This window comes from Corvus brachyrhynchos, unplaced genomic scaffold (assembly GCF_000691975.1).
Source record: "Corvus brachyrhynchos isolate BGI_N302 unplaced genomic scaffold, ASM69197v1 scaffold255, whole genome shotgun sequence".
In the NCBI taxonomy this organism is placed as follows: domain Eukaryota; kingdom Metazoa; phylum Chordata; class Aves; order Passeriformes; family Corvidae; genus Corvus; species Corvus brachyrhynchos.
Genome location: NW_008238358.1, coordinates 1,333,875 through 1,356,163, shown reverse-complemented (window position 1 = coordinate 1,356,163; position 22,289 = coordinate 1,333,875). Strand labels below are relative to the sequence as shown.

Here is a 22,289-nt window from a genome sequence, read left to right as displayed (position 1 = left end):
CTCCCCTATGAAGACAGGCTGAGAAACCTGGGGCTGTTCAACCTGGAGAGGAGAAAGTTGTGTGGAGACCTCATAGGGGCTTTCCAGTATCTGAAGGGGACCTGCAGGGAAGCTAGAGAGGGGCTCTTCATCAGGAACTGTAGTGACTGGACAAGGAATAATGGGTGCAAACTGAATGAGGGGAAATTTAGTTTAGATATGTGGAAGAAATTCTTTATGGTGAGGGTGGTGAGGCACTGGCACCAGTTGCCCAGAGAAGCTGTGGATGCCCATCCCTGGATGTGTTCAAGGCCAAGTTGGATGGGGCTCTGAGCATCCTGGTCTAGTGGGAGGTGTCCCTGCCCATATGAGGGGCATTGAGACTAGGCAATCTTTATGGTCCCTTCCAACCCAAGCCATTCTAGGATTCTCTGATTCTACTTCTCTAGGAAGTTCTGTGCCCATAGCTTTGCTATGGCAATTGTCAAGGGCTGGCCCAGCCGCTTTCAGGCTGCGACTGGCCTGGCTTCACAAAGTGGCTTTAGCAATGGGCATGTAGTCTTCAGCTGGAGATCTCCTCTGGAGCGAGGCCATGCAGGGTGATTGGGATGGTTGAAACCTTTCAGAAGAAACAAGCATTCTTGGGGCACTTAACTCTTGCTCAACACTTGTCCCCAGTTTGCTGAGAGGAGCTGCAGTTTTGGATTCTCCTCACCAGCTCAGAAGTTCCTGACTGGATCCCTCTGCCCAACATGGTAAAGATGAGGTGCAGCAAGGCAGAAATTGTGTGGGTTTTTTTGGTTTGGTTTTAGGGAGCAGAATATGTTTTGCTGCTACTGCTCAGTCCGGTTCATTCAGGTAATAATTGCTAATGTATAATTATAACATCTGAACTTCCATTTCTGGAGCTGTAGCTTCTGCTAGTCTCTCTTGTTGCCCGGGGACAGACTTCCTCTACTATCATAAGATTTGATTTGTCATGAGTTTTAGACAGAGAATTGTGATCCTATTTGAATTGATGGGAATTTTGCATTAATTCTGGTGGGACTAAGGTTTCACCCTCTCTTGCTGGTTATTATGGTATGCTATTTTCTGCGTGACTTTCTTTTGTAGTTACATGTTTTCTGGACAAATACTTAGGTTATCTTGGAATTAATCAATAGGACTGGCTGGTTAAATTGTATTTATCCATATTTAAAGATACAATGAGATGCTGGATCAATTGAAGAGCTCCTCCAGTGGCTCAACACAGTTTCAATTTTTGCCTAGATATGACTTGAAATTGACTGTCTTTTATGCATTGTGGACATGTAATTTGCAATTTTGAATAAGGTTACTATATAATTAGAACATTTTTATGTTTCAAGCTCTTGTTAAAAAGGGTCAAAACCCCCTCTGGTTCTTCTGGCTGCTAATTGTGCTTGTGGTGTATTAGCCTTCCTGATTAAGAGTCTGCGAATTAGCATAATGTCCACATGTGTAAGGATACAGCTTCATGATTTGTTCCTTTCTATATGATATTATATTCATATGTAAATGTAAAGATATGCTACAAATTCAGCTATGAGATAATCAGTAGAACTTACAAAATGCGTGAGTATTTTAGTATAAAAAAAACCCCAGAAATGTTAGTTCATCTAATCATGCTACATAAAAGTAGGGCAGGGCAGAAAAGGTCTTTTTTGGCACAGTGGTGGAATAATTCCGTAGAGTTTATAACTTGATTCAGCAGATTTCTGCTAAGACTTGAGCTAAGAGACTGCACTGCCATGAGGGTTGTATTGTCTGTCTGATTTTAGAAGATAGAACTTTTGTCCAGTATGTTTACTGGACTAGGTTGGATAGTTTTACTTTCTGGTCCTTTTGTATGTGTTCGAATTTCAATATGAAATTCTCCCGTAGTTATGTGATAGAATCATACAACAGTTTGGATTGGAACGGATCCTTTAAGGTCATCTGGTTTCATCCCTCCTACCATAAGCATGAATGTCTTCCACTAGATCAGGTTGCTCAGAGCCCCATCCAGCCTGACCTTGGATGTTTCCAGGGACAGGGCATCTGCCATCTCTCGGGGTAGCCTGTCCCAGCGTTTCATCACCTACTTTGTAAAAAACTTCTTCCTTATATCTAGTCTAAATCTACCCTCTTTTAGTTTAAAACCATTACCCCTTGTCCTATCACACCAGGCTCTACTAAAGTCTGTCCCCATCTTTCTTATAGGCCCTCTTTAAGTGCTGCAGGAGGTGCACTCTGAGAAGGAAACCAGATATTGGGAGAAACAGTATTCTTTCAGGAGCTAGCAGTGCTGGTGCACTTGTAATGCTTTAAATCCACACTTGTTGATGTAAAATAATCGGACATCAAAGTTGATTTGGAAATACATCTTAGATATTACCATGTGTGTTTGAGGGTAAAGGCAAGGCTGCTTCCCTGATGTGGTGTGGTCTCAGGCTGTCATTCAGAATAGCAAGGGTTTTAAATTCTGGAAGGCATTTACTTTTTCCTGGTAAAAGTTTTCCTATTAATAATTTAACTCTGGCTCTTGAAATACTGCAATGTGGAACTGAACGGAAGATCTGGGGAGATTTAAAAGGATTTTCTGTCATTCAGCTGGGGAGTTCCAAACAGTTGGAATTTTTTAAAAGGGAATTCTGATGTGGGTGAATCCATTTATAAAGCAACTACTGTGTGTCTGTTTATGCTGTGAAACATATATAGAACACTTCTAATCAGCACAGGAGCTTGTCAGTATATTGCTTTTGATGTCTGATTAGATGATCATAGGGACATCTGCAGTGAGTTAGTTTTGAAGTTGTTGGTGTGAGCACTGCAGGAACCAGAGCTGTGTGGCACTCTTACACCATGAAAACTGCTGCCCTTACAGAACATACTATAAATCCAACTATGCAGCGTGCTGAGTGCTGTCAAAATAACAAAAGCCATTCCTTCTCAATTCTTTCTGCTGCCTTTCAGCCCTGAACTGCCTTTTTTTTTTTCCCCTTCTTATACTGTGTGCTGTGGCATTCTGCATCAAAAAGAAATTATTTTATATTGTAAAGGAAAAACTAAAAAATGTAAATTAAATGTTTGTCAGAATACTAAATTGTTCATCTGAAAATGGACAGAAGTGCCCTGTGGTAATTTCCTCTTTTGAGGGTGCAAAGCAGTATGTGTGTGTGTGTGGAGAATTGTATTCCTTGCACAGCCTGTGTGTCAGAAAAATTATATTGTTTTACCTGCATTGTTTGAAATGAGCAGTGGGTGTAATTTACATATTTTTATTTGAGCAGGATCAGTAGACTTTTTGTGATTTATTGTAATAAGAGCTAATAACGAATGTTCTGTGATGTTGATATAGTATATAAATTATCAGTAAAAATGCTGTAATCAGAAGAAGTTATTTGTTGTTAACAGGTTGTTTCCAATGCGAGGAGTACTGGCATTCCACTGACTATTCATGAAAGAAAGTATCTCTAATGAAAACCATCAAAGCCCTTCATCATTCTTATATTAGTAGGGGTTTGGGTTTTGTTTCCTCTTTAAAATGAATTTTGGGCCTTGGCTGTAATTTTGAAAATACTTTATTGTTTATACACCTTTCTCCTTTATCCTCTGCTTTGTGTAGTCAGGTAGATGAGCTTGTAGGTGATCCAAGATGGCTGAGAGACTAAAACTATTTGTTTTCCTATGTGGCCTGTCTTACAGGGAATGTGGAAAAATTAAAGGGTGGAAATAAGAATTGTTGACAAAAAAAGGGAAAAAAGGTCATGCTGTCAATGCTGTTGACACATACTCATCTCTATAGCCACATCTTTGGGGTCCTACAAAATACTGTCATTCCATCTGGAACAGCTTTTAGCAGGCAGCTTATGCAACAGGCTCATGGTGCTGAAATTGGAATGAAACATTAGCAAGTTACTTCTATGTCTGACAGTCAAAAGTGGAAGATGACAGTCAACATGGCTCATGCATATCATTTACTGTCAAGCTCTGGAAACATTTAGCTAAAATAAAATAGGTTCTCAGTCAGGGTCCTACTGAAATGCCTGCTAGTAAGTAACTTTTTCCGTAAATGTAGCAATTGAATGGACAACTAGGAATAATGGCAGAGATCTTTGACACTTACCTAGACGCAAGTTTTGGATTTTGTAATATGTTATCTTGCAGCGCACTGTCGTAAGACGTTCTACTCTGGTTAATATTTGTGTTTCTCCAAAAGTCAGATGTGTGGCTTTGTTTCTTTTACAGGATTGACAGTTATTCACACTCCAAGGAGAGGGGATTTTTTTTAAATTTTATTTTGTTTAGGTGAGGCCTTTTCACCAGTAAATTAGAGGAGAGGGGATTTTTTTTAAATTTTATTTTGTTAGGTGTGGCCTTTTCACCAGTAAATTACCCAACTTGTTGGAGACACTTTAATCTGGAGATTTATTCTTCTATGTAGCTGGTGTCTCAGCTAATCTGGATTTACAGGTTTTTGAGTTGTAATAATAATACTATAGGTCTCTTTGAAACTTGCACATTCTGTTAGATTTTTTTTTTAATGACAGCAGGTCCTGATTTTACTCCATGCCTATGAAACAATTTCTGACATTGACAACTGGAATGAGAGGAGGAATACTTTAGTGCTTCTGTAAACTGTGTGCTTTTGCTGTCACAGGTGTTCTGACATGTTGGAGTTAGGACTAATAAACTAAGATCAGTGTGAATATAGACTAAAATAGTAAGGGTGTGTCAGAGAGCTTCAGGATTTTGAACGAACATCCCACCTTTGATTTTTGTCAGTAATTGCAATGATTGCTTCTGGCCTCTAATGTGACCTTTTGTTGTAACATCAGCAGTATAACTTCCCTGAAATAACTTTAAATAAATAAAATTAAGAAATAAACAATATAGTAAATATGCAAATCTTCAGTTAAAAGGAAGTGATTAGGCTGTAGAATAACTGTGTTGATGCAAGAGCAAATTGTTGTCACTATCTCTCTGTACTATAAGGGACAACAATCAGCAGTTTGTGAGGCATCCTGGTATTCAAAGATGGACATACCTGTGGTCTCACTGGGCACAGTTGTTCTTATGACATATTTCAGATCCTAAGAACTGTATTTGCCAGTTCAAAGTGTTACACATTCCAAGCAGTATTGTAAGGGGAAAAAAATGCCCCCCAGAGAGACCTTATAGGAACAGTTGTTCCTGTAAGATTTTTGGTGGGGGGTTTTTTCTCAACAGAGTAGTGGCTTGTGCTTTTTTTTTTTTCTTAATTAATTGTGTGCTTTGAAGTACTAGAAACAGTAAGTTTTGCCTTTAATTCATCTTGATTTAAACCCTGATTTAATATAGGTTTCAGTATGGATCCTCAAGCTCCCCTCTAAGATTCAAGTAAAAAGCTTCCTTTTTGTGTCAGTCCCGAGGGATGCTATAATACCCTCTTCCATGTATTTGAACCGTACCATGTAATGTGACTGCACTGAAGCATCTTGTGGTATCTTTGAGAGCATATCATGGTATCTTAAAGTTAGAATTACTGTGTTGGTATTTTTGCTGTTGTCTATTTAGCAGCTGTCTTAGAGTGACATGAACTTGGACCCAGAAGGAAAGAGCTGCTGTTTCTTGTAGCATGCTTGCTCCATTGATCTGATAGGGTGCATCTGAGATGATTACACGTTTAACACCTGTGGAGATAAATTGGCTGCCTCCTTTTTCTTTCCTCTGCTTTTTGGAATTACCAAGTACAATCAAGTTCATAGTACATCTGTCAGCTTTACAGAAACAAAAGGAACCCCCTTCTTTTCACCTGGCGTCATGCCAGTCAAAGAATATGTGAAGGTTCCTCAGATGTGGCGTTCACTTCCGCCCCCACCCCTCCCTTTCTTTTATGATCTGCATACATTTTTCTGTCCTTCAAACAACAGAATGAGAATCAAACAGAAGTACATTGTTTTGGAGTAAAGATAGTTCTGCAAGCAGCACTACTGAGCAAGGGCCAGTTAGTGTTTGTTGTCTCATCTTTTTACACTTTCCATAAAAGCCCAAATGAATTCTCTTTCAGAATATGCAGAAGAGGCATATTCCAAGGGGAATTCTGTAAAACACTTCTATGAGAAATTGTAAGCATGATAAAATGAGGAGAGGCTGGGGAGCAAAACCAGATTAAATGGATTTTAAGTCACTAAAAAAAAATCTCTTTATCAGCAGGTAGAATGCTATCCCCTTCAATTTGATTTTAAAAGATGTAGCCAAAACACAGATGTTTCATCTTCAAAATAAATAAATCAGTCAAGGCTGTGAAATACCACAGTTCTTACTGACAAATGTGTTTGTTGCTCAGAAGTTTCTGTCATGGTATTCTTTTCAGCCAAAGAACATAGTCTTAACTGTATATTTGGTGTAAAAGAATATAGCAACATTTTCCTCAGATCTTTTTAGCATTTGCCATAGTTGCCTAGGTATCACATATTGCTGTGTGCTTCTGCAAAGCTTTGGGGTTTTTTAGTTAATGGTATTGGTGAAAATTCTGTGGCACAAAGACCAGCTGTGACATCAGTGTGGCTGATGTATGAATGTATCCTTATTTCCTTCGTGCAAAGTATGAGCCACCTTGGATGTTTTGGAATTTTTGAGAGTGAATTCAGTAATGTTGTATATTTGAGGGAAGATATTCTACAAAAGGTACCTGGAAAATATTGGTGACTGAGGTGGTCTGCTGTATAGTAGTAAGAACACCTAGAATTGGGATGTTTTGCTCCTTGTGGAAAAAATGCAAAATTCTTAATTGTAAGTCCTCATGTTCCTTCCAAGGAGGTTCAGGGGATTAGAGACAGAATGGGCTAGAGAAGTTTTTACACAATATTTTTATTATTTACTAATTGTACTGTAAATTTCTAAATAGCAGAATTAACTTGGGGTAAAAGAAGTCAGTTCCACTTCAGTCTTCAGACCACTCTGTCTGTCTTTGGCTTGGTAAGCCTGGGAAAATGCTCCATCCTATCATCAGAAGAGAAGGGAAATTGGATTGCTGTTCATAGGCAAGTCCATACATTGGTAACAGGATGGTACGAGATGGGTGCTGTCATATGGTCAAATTGATAGTCTAGTTAGTACACAAAAGAGAATTTATGGTGTATGCTTTTTCTCTTTGAAGCACTTCAGAACACAGCAAGAAACTGTCAACAGAAGAAATACCGCTGGATTAGGGATTACCGTGTTAATGATAACAAAGCAATCCTTGAGTTTACAAAACACTGAACCTGATGATTGCTTAATGCCCAGCTGTGATTTTCTGCCTTTTTACCTTTCATTGACTACTATGTGTGTAGTTGTCACTTTCAAAAGGCTGTTTTGAGAGGTGTGTTGATAACTTTATTGTGTTAATGTCATCAGTTACACAAACACTGATATTACCACGTAAAGTTATTTCATTAGAACCAGATGCATGCACTCATAAATACAATGATATTTTTTAAAATTATGTTGGCAGTATGCCAAAAATTATAAGACTTTTGGGAAATTAATCTGCTGCCAATTATATGCATTTATAATACTACACAAGTGTCTAAAACATCAAATTATTGATGTTAGTTCTGTTAAAATTACTTTTATAGTAATCAGACTTTTAGCATCTGATGTGTTGGTTCCATATTAAGTTGAGGAATAACACGCAGATTCTAGGTTTATAGTGATTTAAATTCTCTTGAAATCATCCAACATTTAAAATTTATTACTTATCATTCTCTATTCATATGAATATGATGTTGACTTCGTAAATACTTCTTTATTATTTGTTTAATAAGTAAGGTTACTTCAGGTCTAGCTTTCTCTTCCATTGATGCTAGTATTTTGTTCTGTAGCAACCAAACATGCACATTTGAGCTGGTTGGCAGCTCTCTTTAGTCTGTACAGCAAAAACCAAGTGAGAAAATACTCCTTGGTGTGATATATGCAGTTTATAACAGGTTTATTTTTCTTTTTAAGTAGTTAAAATAATCTAAGATTTTCATGAACATGTATTAAGTTAAAAGGTACACATTAAAATTGGAAAGCAAGTTCATAGCTTTCACCAGCTCTTTAAGGAAAAAAAAGTAATTTTCAAGCAGAAGACAGAAAAATCTCTTTGCCTGTTTGGAGAGCCTACTGGAAGCTTCTTTTAGCATGAAGGCATGTCTTTGGGAAGGCAATATAAAGTAATGCTACCCACTAATGCTGTACATGCATATGCAGCATATATATTCATGTGATGCCCTTTGCCAAGAATGTATTTTGAGAGAATTGAATTTGTGCCTGAGGTACATTGTTGTGAAAAGAATAGGAACTAGATCAATATATTGCAGTTCACAGGTAATGAAAGGATGTCTGTGCAAGGAGTCTGACAATACAGCTCACTGGAGAGTAAAACTTTTATTTTCCAGCAACACTGAAATTTGAGAAGGGCCTGGCTACCTGGGTGCACCTGCCACAGATCTTGATTGGTACTGTTGGGATCAGCCCCTTGACCCTCTGTAGCCTTCCTCTTAACTAGGAACACATTTACTAACGTGTTTGTCCTGCCGTGACTTTGGGCTTTATTGAACTGGGGAGCTGGGGATGGAGCTGGCAGATTTGGTGTCCTCCTGTGTGCTGGGCTCCTGCAGAGGCTCAGGGTTAGTGCAGACAGGCTGGCTCAGCCTCAACTCTGTGCAGCTGCTGCCCAGCCTTGGCTCCCACCTTCCGGGCCTCTGGCCTGGCTGGATCGCCTGCCCGTGGATTGGTGGGATTGCCCTGTGGGGTTCCCACTGCCAGGGTGGTTTCCGGCCTTCCTACCCAGCCAGTGATGGGCCACAGCTGGGGGGATGTCCCTTGCAGACTCAGCTTTATTCTGGGCTGTAGGTTTTTTTTAATTTGGACTTTAAGTAGCTCCAAGTCAAATAAGAAGTGCTAGCCAACAGAATTGTGGGGATTCATATTGATAATTTTCCCTTGCTTTTGGGGTCAGACCTGGCTGTACGCTGCAACTGGGGAACAGGAGACTCCTATTGAGGAAGACAAATTGTTTCAGGAGTGTTCATCCCCCAGTCTAATATATTTTTCCTACTGGAGATAGCACTTCTGGGTTCATTATAGCTTACTCTCACAAGTCGTCATTTCTGTCTCAAGGCTGTTGTGCTTTCCAATGTAAAGCAGATTGATGCTGGCACATTTTTTCTATTTTAATTTTACAAAGTTGTCACACTGAAACTGTGCCTCATATTGGAAGTGCTTTGAAGTGAAGAGATAAACAAAGAGCTAAAATAAAATTAAAAAGGAGTATGAACAACATTTCATCTTGGTTTGTCTTTTTTAAAAATAAGCTGAATGGATTTAGTAGCCTTGTGCCGCTGTAGTAAGTCTGCAAACATTAGCAGATCAATCTAAATTGAGTTAGTGTATATGCAGTAAGCAGAAACAGGTGAAAATTAGGTTATCTGTGCCCAACTCTTTCTTTTTGCTATGAACAGTGAGATATAAACTAGTTTTTAGACGTGATTAGGTTTTGTTTATTTTCGGAGAGGGGCAGAGGCAGAATGGGTGCTGTATCTACCATAGTTATTAAACCAAGAAACTATATAAAAGTCACTAGCTCAGTTTTGACATTTGCAGGTAAAGGTAGAAAGCCCTCCTATAAATAAATCAGAAGTGAATCCAGGAGGAAAACCAGCAGTAATCTTTGGTACATTTCAGTTTTATCTCTGAAACACAAAAGCCACGAATTTTCTGTCCTTTCACTAAAAAAACCCACCCAAAAAAGTAAATGTCTTTGTCAGTGTCAGAAATGCCAACCAATTTATAATTTGAAGTATGGTGTATATAACTTCATTCTTTTTGGTTTGTTGACTCCCAAAAATTTTCCAGTGAAGGCGTATCTTATGCTAGATCTTCACAGTTTCTTTTTATGACTTTCTAAAAGTAGTCAAGGAATTTAGAGGTCTGTTGACCACAAGTTGAAGTCATTGTCTGCTGCAATAAAATAAAAAATGCCAGTGCTCTTACTGTTACAATTCTTGGGTGCACAGTTACCATTAATCTTTGATTTAAAAGGGAATGACAAGTCTTTGTCCCTAGACCTGCTTTGAAATCATGTAATGTGTAACAGCTTTTACATCCCTGTAGAAGCCTTTTATCCACATTAATGCACCTGTCCTTACTGGTGAGAAGCAGCAATTGCACAAGCATGATTTCTCCACAGTGGCGGGGTGAGGTCCTTTCCCAACACCACAGTTCTCACCTATGCAACAGTGGCTTGTATTCCCCTTTCCCAGTAGAAAGGTGGTTGCCATTCAGTATCATCACCAGTGCAGGATACAGGTAAAGATCTGGGAGACACAGCTGTGGGCTTCCACTTTGAAACTACTGGCTCTTAGAACCCAGCATTTATTTTTCAAGCTGTATCTTATCTGTGTCCTGAACTGTGTTGTAGGGCTCTAAAAATCAATCCAGGTGCAGAACTGGAAATCCAGTCTTGTCTTTTCCACTAGTTTGAAGTCATGAGGCTCATGAGCAGTAGTCTTCACCCACTCTTTATCTAAAAACTTCTGCGGCTGTTCAGCCTGGATGCTAAAGAATCAAAGGATCCTCTTACAAGACCACAGCTAATGTTTTCTTTGACAGAGGTTCTCTGTCACTCATGTTTACCAGATAATAAAAGTTAGCTAGGTCACAAGATATTAAAAATTTCAAGAATCATTCCGCAGTGCTGTTTGCCAAACCCCTTTGAAATGTTGGTAGCCTTTCCTGTTGCCATGGGATTTGTCAGAAGAGCATTTTGCTGTGAGGTTTTCTGGCATTCAGCATCATTGGTGATCAAATGTGTCTATTTTGCCTTCAAGAGAATTGTGAGGAGGAACAGGATTTACTCTGAAGTGTTCTGTTTCTGTCAGACCAAACTTCAAGGTCTACTGCTGTTTCTGTGTCATCTCTCACTTCAAAGGTATCTGCCCTTTGACTTTTAAGTTGAGCTGTTGTTGTTGGGGCCCCTTTGGGTTGCCTGAGGCTATCAGATGTCCAAATAGCCATAACAACAGAAATAATATTTGCTTTCATATGCTAAACCGTTCCTGTTTGATTGTTACCAGTATGTAAGACAGTTCAGGCTTAAGGAAAAAAAACAAACAAAAGCAAACTGTTCAAACTTTATTTCAGTTTGCACTCAGCTCCCTCAAACCTTACATTTGTGTTTTCCAGACTTGATGGTTCCTGTAGATGTTGGATACAGCCATGGGGATACTTGCACAAAGGAAACAAACTAATTTTTAGTCCAGATCAAGTATAATTATACCAAAAGTGTTCTGGTTGGGTTCCTGTTTTAAGTTCCAATGAATGTTCACTGACTTGTCTCTACTGAAATTTATAACCATTTAAACAGAAAAGGGTTATTTGCTGGGAGAGGATACAGAAAGCAAACAGAAAGCCTTATCTCTATCCTCTTAGAACCTGGCCTCCTTCTGTGCTCACGACACTGTGCTGTAGGCAGTTCATGCTTGAGGAAACTGTTCAGACTAGTTTCTGAGCTGGAGTTCAGCTCCCCAGGCCCCTGTATTTGTGATCTCTAGGCTTGATCACTTCATTACCATTGTACAGGAGTGAATGTAAATTGCAGAAGCTTTGAGTAGCTTAAAATGCAGCAGTGCATCAGTTTAGCAACACAGGTCAGTATTACCCTGTTATTTCAGTGTTTTGTTTCATGTATCCAGTAGTTCCTATTAAAATATTAAACCTAATTCACAGTGCTTTTTTTTTTTGGTTGAAATTTAAAGCCCTGCATGAGATTATGCACAGACACTTGAAAAAATGCCATTCCCTCCATGATCTTCTTTTCTACTGGGGGCAACTTTTGTCTAAGATGTATTGCACTTGCCTGCAGGATGTATCAGCTCCTGGACTATTAAGCTCATTTTCAGAAGAAAGCAGTGAATGCTTCCTTCGGTTGCTTTTGAATTTGGTAAAGTTCATCTCTGAATGAGAGGCTTTTCTTTAGGAAGTCTACCTTGTTCTTTCCTTCACAAAGTAACTCATTGAAGCTATTTCTTTCTACCTTTTCTTTCTAGAAGAAAAGGTAATGTCTTTACTTGTGAGTACCCAGAATGCATTGCAGTGATGTGGAGCCGTTAAATATGCAGATGAGTAGTGCTCAATATAAGAAAAATGCAAGCAAACTCTTGTAGCTTACAGCGCTTTGGGTTATTACAATGCAATTACAAAATCTTCAGAAAAAAAGCTTTGCTTTTCTATGTGATAGCAGAAGAAACTCCACTGTACAAAATGCCTTTAAATTTGTTTTTCTAAATAGTAAATTTTGATGAACTTGACATAGGTAGTAGGAGTGAGACAAATAAAAAAATCTATAAACCACAACCCACACCCTTACCCCCAGCATGCTGCCAGTCTCTCAGCATTTCTGGTTGTGAAGTATTTTTAATTACCATCTGACCTGGATAATTAACATTGAATTTCTTCATAAGTAATAGTATTTTAAACATTTCACTGCTAAATAAAACTGTACTGTGCTTTGTATCCAAGCATATTGTACTGAAGTGTTAAAGCTTAAATAATTCACATATATAAAAACTTTGTTAACTTTTCAGGCCACTCAGATTTTCTGTCAACACAAGTTTCTTAAAATTAAGGGAACTGTAAGTTAAGGAGATACTCGTGTTTAGATCAATCTGGCTTCACATGTCTTAGTTGAGAAGCCTCATGAAGAACTGAGGTGACTGAACCTTGTCACTCGTGCATCTGTCACATTCCTCACTTTGTCTCGATTGACCTTGGCCCTCTCAGGTAGCCAGACTAGATTTATTCTGCTCTTCAGTGCCATACTTTTGGTTTCCAAGTTCTGAGGAACTGGGAACAAGGGAACTTTTTTGTCTCAGAGTGTAGCTTTTTGTGTTTCTGATACCATCTTGAGCATCTTGTGTGGAGAGGTTAGGAAATGCCCCACAAAGGCATGCAAGGACACAGGTTAGCTATTTCCCTCCACTTTGTGGCAAACACTTACATACTAAATATGTCTCTGTGAAATTTTGTTTCTAGGAAATAATTGATACAATTGATGATGTTTATTTTAAAATAGGAATAAACAAAAGTTGGGAATTTTGCTGGAAGGCCTTTTTATTACCAACACTTCTCTTGGTACACCTTCCCTGTATTTTTCTCCAAAGCAAAGAAACAGGCACTGAATTGAAACAGTACGTTTATCCAGAAGCACATGCAAAAAATAGGACAGCTGGTAACTCCTGCTGCTTTCTGTCTTTTGGAGAGTTACTCATTTGTCCATGTCACCTGTTGTGCTCACGTAAGCAACAGCAATGTGTTCTCTGACCTTTGTTCTTGCAATTAGGGATGCTGCTATTAGTCAACAACTATAGTGCAATTAAGTCCACCTGTAACCTTAAAAAAGCTGTTTCTGGTGATAATAACTTTTTAGTGTGAAATTGAAGTTACCCATGGGATTTTGTTTGCTTGTTCTCTTCAAATAATTTAAAAAAAAAAAGAAAAAGTGGTTGTGAGAGTCCCCATCATAATCTGATCAGTAGGTACAACTGTGCTCATTAAAATGTCCTGAGCTTAATTCATCTATAAGGTCTTATAATTGCTGTTCTATTTTATTCCCAGCAAATATGCTGTTATATCTCTGCTTAAGATATTTTGTTCACCCAGCTTCCTTTCAATTGTGTGATAAATCCTGTCTTCTTACACTGCAATTTTTAGTGCTGTCAAGTTATTTACTAACCAGTGCTGTTATTTCAAGATGTAGTTAGTAATTAACATGGAACCAGATCATTTTATGAAAGGTTATTTTATGATGACTTTTAAAAACCCTAGGAGATGTTGAAAATACCATTATGCTTCATAAGGATTTATTGGAAATAACAATATACTCTCAGGTGATCTGTCTCAAGTCTAAATTGCCTGCTAGGTTTAAGATAAGCCAGTGATAGTAATGTCTTGGCTCACAGGAGTCAATTCAGGTTTATTAATAATATTCACTCATAAATTCAGGATAACACTGTGCCTGTGCTTTCAGATCCTAAAACAAGGGTTTGTATACAGTTCAGCAGAATTAAAATGCTGCACAGTTGCCTTAATTTCCATTGAGAATTGGGATTGAGATCAAGGGGTTTATGTAGGACAGCATGTTTTCTCCCATTTGGATGCAGGCAACTCAATTCTTTGAAGAGATTCAGACAACATTTTAACTCTTATTTACTTTCTTGGTGCTCTGTAGGTTAAGATGTTCTCATGGTCCCTTACAAAAATCTTCAGAATAGATGGCTTGTTTTTTCTCTGACAAATTCTTTTTTAGAATTTGGTTTAAAGTGTGCCTACAGAGAAATTAGGAGTACGTCTAGTATAGGGCTTGCCTGTCAAAGAGAGGCCTGGCAAGACTAATTTGTGTTGTATTTTTCTTAGGCCATCATGTATTTTCCTTGCCACAGTGCTGAGGAGGTTTTGTTGAGAATGAAGATGGGCAGTTTGGTCTGTAGAATGCCCAGAGCCAAGGAGAGGATCTTTTAAAGAGAATTCCTTCCTGTATTGAGATATGTTGGAAGACCTCCATACTATCCTTGTGACCAGATAAGATTTATGGAAGAACTTCATCTGCAACTTTATCATTCACATACACACACACACAAATGTATTTTTATATATGTACATGTAAATGTAAAAAGTTTCTTTTGAGACTTTAACATCTCTAAACATATGGAACAAATGGTTAAATATAAAGATGTCTGCAGGACAATACTCATACTGTTAGTCACTGATTCAGTAAGTCGCTTAGACTGGAGGAAATTGGTAAGTTTTAAATAAACTCATTGTGTGAATCTTTCGAAAAGTAAATAAATTTGCAGCCCACAAAGTAAAGGAGGAATACTTAACTCCCTGCAGGAATGAAAGTGCCTTTGATCTAAACAGGCAATATAATTCCTAGTACCTTGTATTCAAGGGCTGCTTTCCAAGCTGAGGAAGCTCTACGCTAATCACAGACTGTGGTTCCCTGGGACATTGTGGAAGCATCTTGGGAAAATACTGGATGAGTGGATCAGTGTTCAGGTCCTTGGCATGCTCTAAATTGGGTCTCTCACATGGGACCCTGGTACTGGACTCCGTGAGGATTTCTGATTTCCTGGAGTATAGTAGAGAACATGTTTTCTACCCTAACTTTGTAGCAAAGTATTTCCACTGTAACATTTTACATTCCTTTTTAGTGTTTTTCCTTTCAGGCAGAGTGCAGCAGAAGCTATATTTCAAGATCTCTTCTTTGCACCGTATTTTCAAGAAATTAATTATTGTCCATTTGAATTACTGGCTAGTCTGTATACCACTATTAGACAGAAGAAGGGTCTGTGGCTATTGCATTAGGACCTAAAGGGCACTAATCATATACTGAGAGATGTGTCTGGGAGTTTGGTGTTCATGTTCTTTAATGGCTGTTGTAAGCTTAGTGTTCAGCCATTGACAAGGACAAACAATAAGGGATGTAAACCTCAGAGAAACCTCTGGAGAAAAAGTTCTCAGTTACCCTTGTATGCTTCTGTTTATGTCATAGAGTGGCATCAGTCAGTTTTTTCATGTTCTAACAGTTAACATGGCATTGTTAATGGTTCTGAGACACCTGGGGGTTTGACTGTTTGTACTGTTGGCCACTGTATTGTGCAGACGTGCCTGTGCATTCTGGAGTATAGGAAATGCTGTAGCTGTTCTACAAAGATTTAGTCAAAGCTAAAAAAAGTCATCTAACTGTGCCATCTGTCCTGTGGCTCTCCCATCTATGCATTCTCCAGGCTCCAGCATTACTTGCACACAGAATCACATCCTGATTGTTGTCTCTCTAGCTTTGCAGTGAGGGTGCTCTAAATATTCATAATGTTATGTATATATCATTATTAGAAATCCTGGGCTTTAAGCACACTGTCATCCATTGTTCAGTAAACACAATTACATTGCTCTATCGTTCATCTCTAATGAATCCATGCTAATTGATTAATCAGTGCTGTTGCTCCACTATGATAATCCCATATGAGGAATGGTAGTAACATAACTAGCAATTACTAATATACATTGCACACTGAGGAAAACTTACCATAATACACTGTAATAATAATATGTAATAGACAGGGCAAATGCAGATCAGCAGGAGCAGAGCGGTGCCCCAGCCAGGCCTTGCATTCCATGGCACAGCTCTGTCTTTTGGGGGGAAAGGTGGTCAGGTGGACTGGATTGTAGTGGTCTTTGGATGTGTGACCCAGTGATTACTGGTACAGGGACTATGTCAGGCTGCCCCCTATGAATGGGGTGTTACAAAAAGGCATGTCTGAGAAGATGGGGACAGTCTTTCTCATAGTTTCCTCTGGTGTTCTCACTGAGGTGACTGCCTTCTTGGCTTAAATGTAGCTGCAACAGCGACTGCTGAAGTAAGAGAAAAAGCATTTTTATACCATTACAGCATCTTACTGGTGTTACTGTTCCAAAGCAATGAGTAGAAGTTTCTGATCCAAGGCAAAGCTTAACATTGGCTCTCGCAGGCTGTGAGCGATGCTTGGTAGGCTGATGGTAATAGTTTGGTTATCCTTGCTGTTACAGAATCAGTGGATCTACGGATTCCTTTTGACCAACCCAGCATGTTTAAGGCATCTCCTTATATGTGCCATTCGTAAAGAGAATTAACAGCAAAATATCAACTGCAATCTTTAATGATGACCCTTTTAAACTTTGAAAATGGATATGATTTTTAAATTTTGGAAACCCGCATTGTTCACTCCCACTGTCATTGGTAGTGGTGAAGATATGTGTAATTTTCATTTTGATGAAAAAACCAGGTGAAGTCAATAAATTTATTCAAAGAATAGAGATGCAAGGCTAAAGTATCACTTGTACATTGAGCTCTTAGATACTACACATTTTTTAGAAAAAGCTTTCTTAATTGTGCATGAGGTTTGTGGGATTTTTTTTTTTTTAAGTGTTCAGAATTAGTAGCTTTATGTGGCAGGAATAAAATCCAAATTTTATTTGTGGGAGAAGTAGGGATGTAGGAAAGGAAGTAGAGATCATACATAATACTGTCTAGATAAGATTTAGACATCTTTTAAGTACTACTTTTATGAAGAAGTTCTCCTGATGGAATGCATAGTGGGTTTAGAGATTTTTTTTTCTTTACCTTAAAAAAGGAATACAAGTAGTTTCTCTCTAAACAAATAAGAAATTAGTCAAAATACAGCTTTGTAGTTTGCAAATCTTGTAAAATATTTTTTCAATTAAAGATCTTGGGAGGCTTCAAACAGTGAGGCAAGCCAGAAAAGGTCATGCTGGTATTCTCTTGGTCTGAGAAAATTTGGTAGATTTTCTTGTTAGAAACATTAATTTCTTTCCTGTTTTTGCAATATTAATTGCCCAGTGGCAGTTTCCAACCAGGAGGAGGGATTAGCGTGCATTTGTGGAGCTAATGATAGTGTGCTTTTAAATGATGCTTGTTGCCATGGGAATAATTGCTTACAAATAATTTATATAGTAACTCAAATGTCCAAAGTTTGTGCACCTTTTTTAAACACGTTTTTGTCTCCAAATGGATGATACAGAATAAAATCACAAATTTTAGCTTGGAAACACCTGCTTCTTTGGTGCCTTGCACTGTTGATACCACTACTAAATATTCTTTATAAATAAAAGACCACCCATGTATTTCTGGAAAGTAAATTTAGCAATAGTCCTTAAAATATGAAAGTATCATAAAAACACTACAAGGTAAATAAAATAAAAATATTAATGTCTTAGCAGATAGCATGTCTCAGGTCAGCCAAAATATTTTTAGTGCTCTAAGCATGGCTTAGTTCAAATTAATGATCTTGCTGAGATGCGAATACTACTGACTCAGGCACAGAGTCCTCCTGATATTGCACTGTAGTGTCTTGTTGGCTTGCAGCACAGGCAGAGAGCTCGTAGGCAATTAAAACCAGCCTGATAAATGGGGAGAGAGCTAATAAACATATCCTCTTTTATAAAGGTGCCAGTGATCGTATGGCTGGCCAGATAACTGCATCCTTTAAATAATTATTCCAATATTGACAGCTCCTAAAAGTTGTGAACATATACAATATTACTTATGTTTCCAGTAGTTTTTTGGTTGGTGTGTGGGTTGTTTGGTTTGGGGGTATTTTCACCCTTACTGGAACATTTCCTTTTATTTTAAGAATTGGTTCTTGGCCAGTAGAGGTGCTAAATCCAAATATTTATCAATATACTATCTATGCTTTTAAAAGCAGCTTTCTGCTGTTTTGGAAAAGACATTGCTCACACCTCAGCCTAGAAATTGTTAAAAATGTTGGGCCTGAGTCCAGAGTTCTATGTGCAGGAAAGCTGCTTCTGGAGACTTTTAATTGAGGTATTTTTTTACATTTTTCTTTTTCTCTCAGCCCTTCACAAATTGAGTACTTAGGCACTCCAGCTTTACCTCTTCCTTCCCTTCACCCATGCAAAACAACTGCCAAGGAAGATGTGAACTCTCCAGTACTGTTATAACTAGCATTTTTTTTTTCTCAGTGATAGAGAAGTTTTTCATATGAAGATTCTTGGGGTTCTGTTGCCAAAATCATATATAACAATTTGATCCCCAGGCCTACAGTAATCCTTGGTGCTCTTAATAATAAAGAACTTACTGTTTGTGTAGGACTTTAAGAAACAGAGCATTGCTTTTTCCAAGCAGAGAATGCTCCATAGCTAGATTTTTGAATGATTAAGATGAAACAAACTGGGAGTAGGTATAGCAGGAACGGTCAGGGAGGACATTTTGAAGGTTGACATTGGTGTGTTTTACCTGCAGAAATTGAACATGTCCAGAAGAGCTCAGTGGGAGTGCAGAGGAGAGAACCTGGCTGGTGTAGCTTGTGTCCCTGACGAGCTGAAGCTCCTGTCCTTTTGGTTACTGCTGATTCTGGTGCTCCCTGGGAGCTGTGTTTGATATTAACAATATCTTGCCAATGTAGAAGACTGGGACTCCAAGGTCTGCTGGCTTGGGGCCAATGGTAATTAGGAGGGTAGACAAGGTTGCCTCCCACGCTTAACCCAGGAGGTGGGTACCCTTCCCCGGTGTCGTGCGCTCAGCACGTCCTGAATTTGCCCTCGTGTTATTTTGACTGAAGTTGTTGACCACTGAGCTAAAGCATAAGCAGTAACTTTGAAAATGTGTGTGTGGGTGTGTGACGTTCCTGAGTACTTCCCTTGAACTACACATGTGATGCAGTAGCTCCTAATCTGTGTCAGTGGTCACCCAGAGCACTTGGACCTGCTGGGGAAAGGGATTTCAGGCAGTTCAGTGTTTGCACTGACCAGAGTGTATGGAATGCACCAGTGCAGTCCAGCTGTAATGGTGACCCTCAGCAGAGAGTTGTTAACAAACAATTCGGGGGAATAATTTCTTACTCCAGACTGATTCTCAGGAGAGTGTCTATTTATGCCCTTGGTTTAAAGTAACCTTCTAAATGCCAAGATCACAACTCACTACAATATTCAAGAAATCCATTGGTAGTTGAGGGGAAAAATATTGCTGTTGTGGTTCCTGAAACTGTCATGTAATTGCTAAAAGCCATACTATATTATGGCTTTTCTTTATGCTCTGCTAATTAAACATGAATTCACTTGGATGTTATTAAAAATATCTGAAGACATACAGCTATTCTCATGTCAAAAAATATCTTTTACCAGTCCACTTGAATACATTTCAATTGACAAGATTGAAAGAAGCTGTGTGATTCTTATTTTCATATTAGTTGACTGCCTAAAAATCATCTTTAGCAAGTGATTAATTGCATTTGTAGATACTGCACAATTGCATCAATTATCCATTTCAAATTAATTTCATTCTGAATAGTTGAGAGGATGATGTAGTTTAATCAGTAAGTGAAATGGAAGTGTTGTAAGCTGTTTAGAAATACTTCCCACGTTCTATGGCACAGTGATTTAAATCAAGCAGACCACTGGAAAAATAAGAAATACACAGTAACAAACATTAATACTTTTCCTTCAGTTTAGCAGCATTTTATTAGCCTCCTTTGCATTGATTTCCACCCTTGATGTATTGATGTTAGCAATACAGTGTGAATTATATTTTATTATGCTTATTTAGAAAGAAAAAAGCAAAGCTATGTCAAATTAAAAAATTAATCTGGAATTTTTTGAGGCATTGTTATTAAACCATTCTTGCATATATTTTTGAAAGTGGTTTTGGGTGTTATGTAAAGCTGTGTGGACTGGAAGATTGGAAGTTAGCCTATTATTATCTTGATAATGAAAGATTAGCTAAGCAAATGAAACGCAGATGTTGACACCAACTTCATAGCTAATCCATGAATGACTGTGACTGACACCCAAGAAACACAAGTGATGCCCAACACAACTGCTCACCAGACACCGACTGATGTTCAGCCTGATCACTGAGTAGTGATTGGCCTCTCCCAGCCAGCTCCCCCCAGTTTATGTACCGGCCATGGTGTTCTAGGCTGTGGAGTATCCCCTTGGCCAGCTGGGGTCCCTCATGGCTTCTGGTGCACCCCCTCTCTGGCAGAGCACAGGGAACTGAAGTGTCCTTGACTTAGGGTAAGCACTACTTAGCAACAACCAAAATATCAGTAGTTTATCAACTTTATTCTCATACTAAATCCAAGACACAGTACTGTGCCAGGTACTAGGAAGAAAACTAATTCTGTCCCAGTCCAAACCAGAATTCCTCCGTTACAAAAGTTTTTTCTTACACAGAGGTGTTACTGCTACAGTTACAGTACAGGTTTCTGCTAACCAGAAGCTTGTTATGCTTTTCACTTGCCAGATTGTTCCCTGGCCTTGAGATAACCTGACTCTGTGCATGGAAAGTAATAAAGATAAGATAAATGTTTTCTTTATAAAAGATTTTAGTGCCATATCTTCAGTTAAGGCCCATTGTGGATTTAAGGCCAAATGGAGGAATAGAGATACTGATTTTTAAGTCTGAAATATTTTGAAAGCTTGTGATGTGCTGCATTCTTCTTTTTGCAAACTGAGGCTGACAAGTATCATAATGAAGGGCAGCAGTTATTGTGGTTGGACATAGTTTCTTAGCCATTTCAGGAACACACAACTTACATTTTGTCCCAGCAGACCAAGTGAGTCACAGAGAAGTCTTTTGGGCCTAAAAAGTCATGTACAGTTGGCCAGAACTTGAAAACAGCAGTGTATGTTACTGCTGGGCATTACAGCAAGATATGTATAGCTTTGGTTCAAACAGGGTTATCATCTTTTAACCTGTGCTTGGTTATGTTATTACTGAACAACAAGGGGCCTTTATGCATGTGTTCCATGAGTTATGTGGTCTTCTGTGTGCAATGTCAGGTATTGCATTTGTTGTTCTAACTAAAGGTAAACAACTTTATAACACAGACTAATTGGTTTGGGAATATTTATGAAAGTGTTGATTTTTAAAGCTAAATATAGTGCTGTGGCTTTTTAGACTCATTCTGGCTGTCAGAAATGCTCACGTGATCGTGAAAGTGTTGCTAAAAATGTTCAATTTTTAAATATGGTAATTAAAATTGTCTGTTGTGAGAGCAGTAGATGAGACATTTCCTGCATTTGTAAACTAAGCATCCCTTTCGCCCTCAGGTTTCCTTGCATCTCACTGTTTATGTTGGTGGGATCTGAACTCTTACTGAACCTTCTTGCAAGAAGGTTTGCTGTTGGCCAAGCAGGGACAGGGAGCTCTGCAGCCTGCCACCCTGCTCCATGACCTTCTGCTCTTTGATTTGGATACTTTTCCTTTGTTTTAAAGAGCTGAGGCCCTCAGGGAATACAGTACTGGAAACTGGAACTTCAGATGTACATTTTCACTTTTAACTTTGTCATTAAAAGAAAGTCTCTGATAAAGATACTTTCCCTTGAGTATACCAAACTGAGTACTAATTTGAGTAGATATGTGTATTTCTTCTATTAATAGATCTTACTTACTTCCTTCAAGTTTATTGCTAGTGTTTGATGACCATTTTATACTCCCAAGTGTATCCTGCACTCAGTATTTTCTCCTGTTCTTTATTTAGAGTCCCTATTCTCTAAATTCATCTATTTTGAGATTTTCCTCATGTTGGTTATTGTATAATAAGTTTTTTTCAAAGAAGATAGAATGGTTTTTGTTACACATCTTTCCTAAAAATGATGTATTGGCAATATTATGCTACCCAAAAACTTACTTGTCTTAACAATGAATTGTATTCTGAGCCTACCAGACAGACTTGAGGTGATTTAGGGCCCTTCTGTAGCCACTGGTGGCCTGTGAATCTTTC

The 22,289-nt window shown here is 38.5% G+C and overlaps 1 protein-coding gene and 1 long non-coding RNA gene across 2 annotated transcripts in view; both read left to right on the top strand.

Moving 5' to 3' along the window:
* Positions 1 to 22,289, top strand: part of PARD3B (par-3 family cell polarity regulator beta) — a 382,717-nt gene that overhangs the window by 115,783 nt on the left and 244,645 nt on the right. The window lies entirely within an intron of this gene.
* On the top strand, positions 105 to 18,543 carry LOC108447035. The gene is made up of 3 exons (XR_001862398.1): positions 105 to 200; positions 12,306 to 12,310; positions 18,532 to 18,543. It is a non-coding gene; the product is annotated as an uncharacterized LOC108447035 (long non-coding RNA).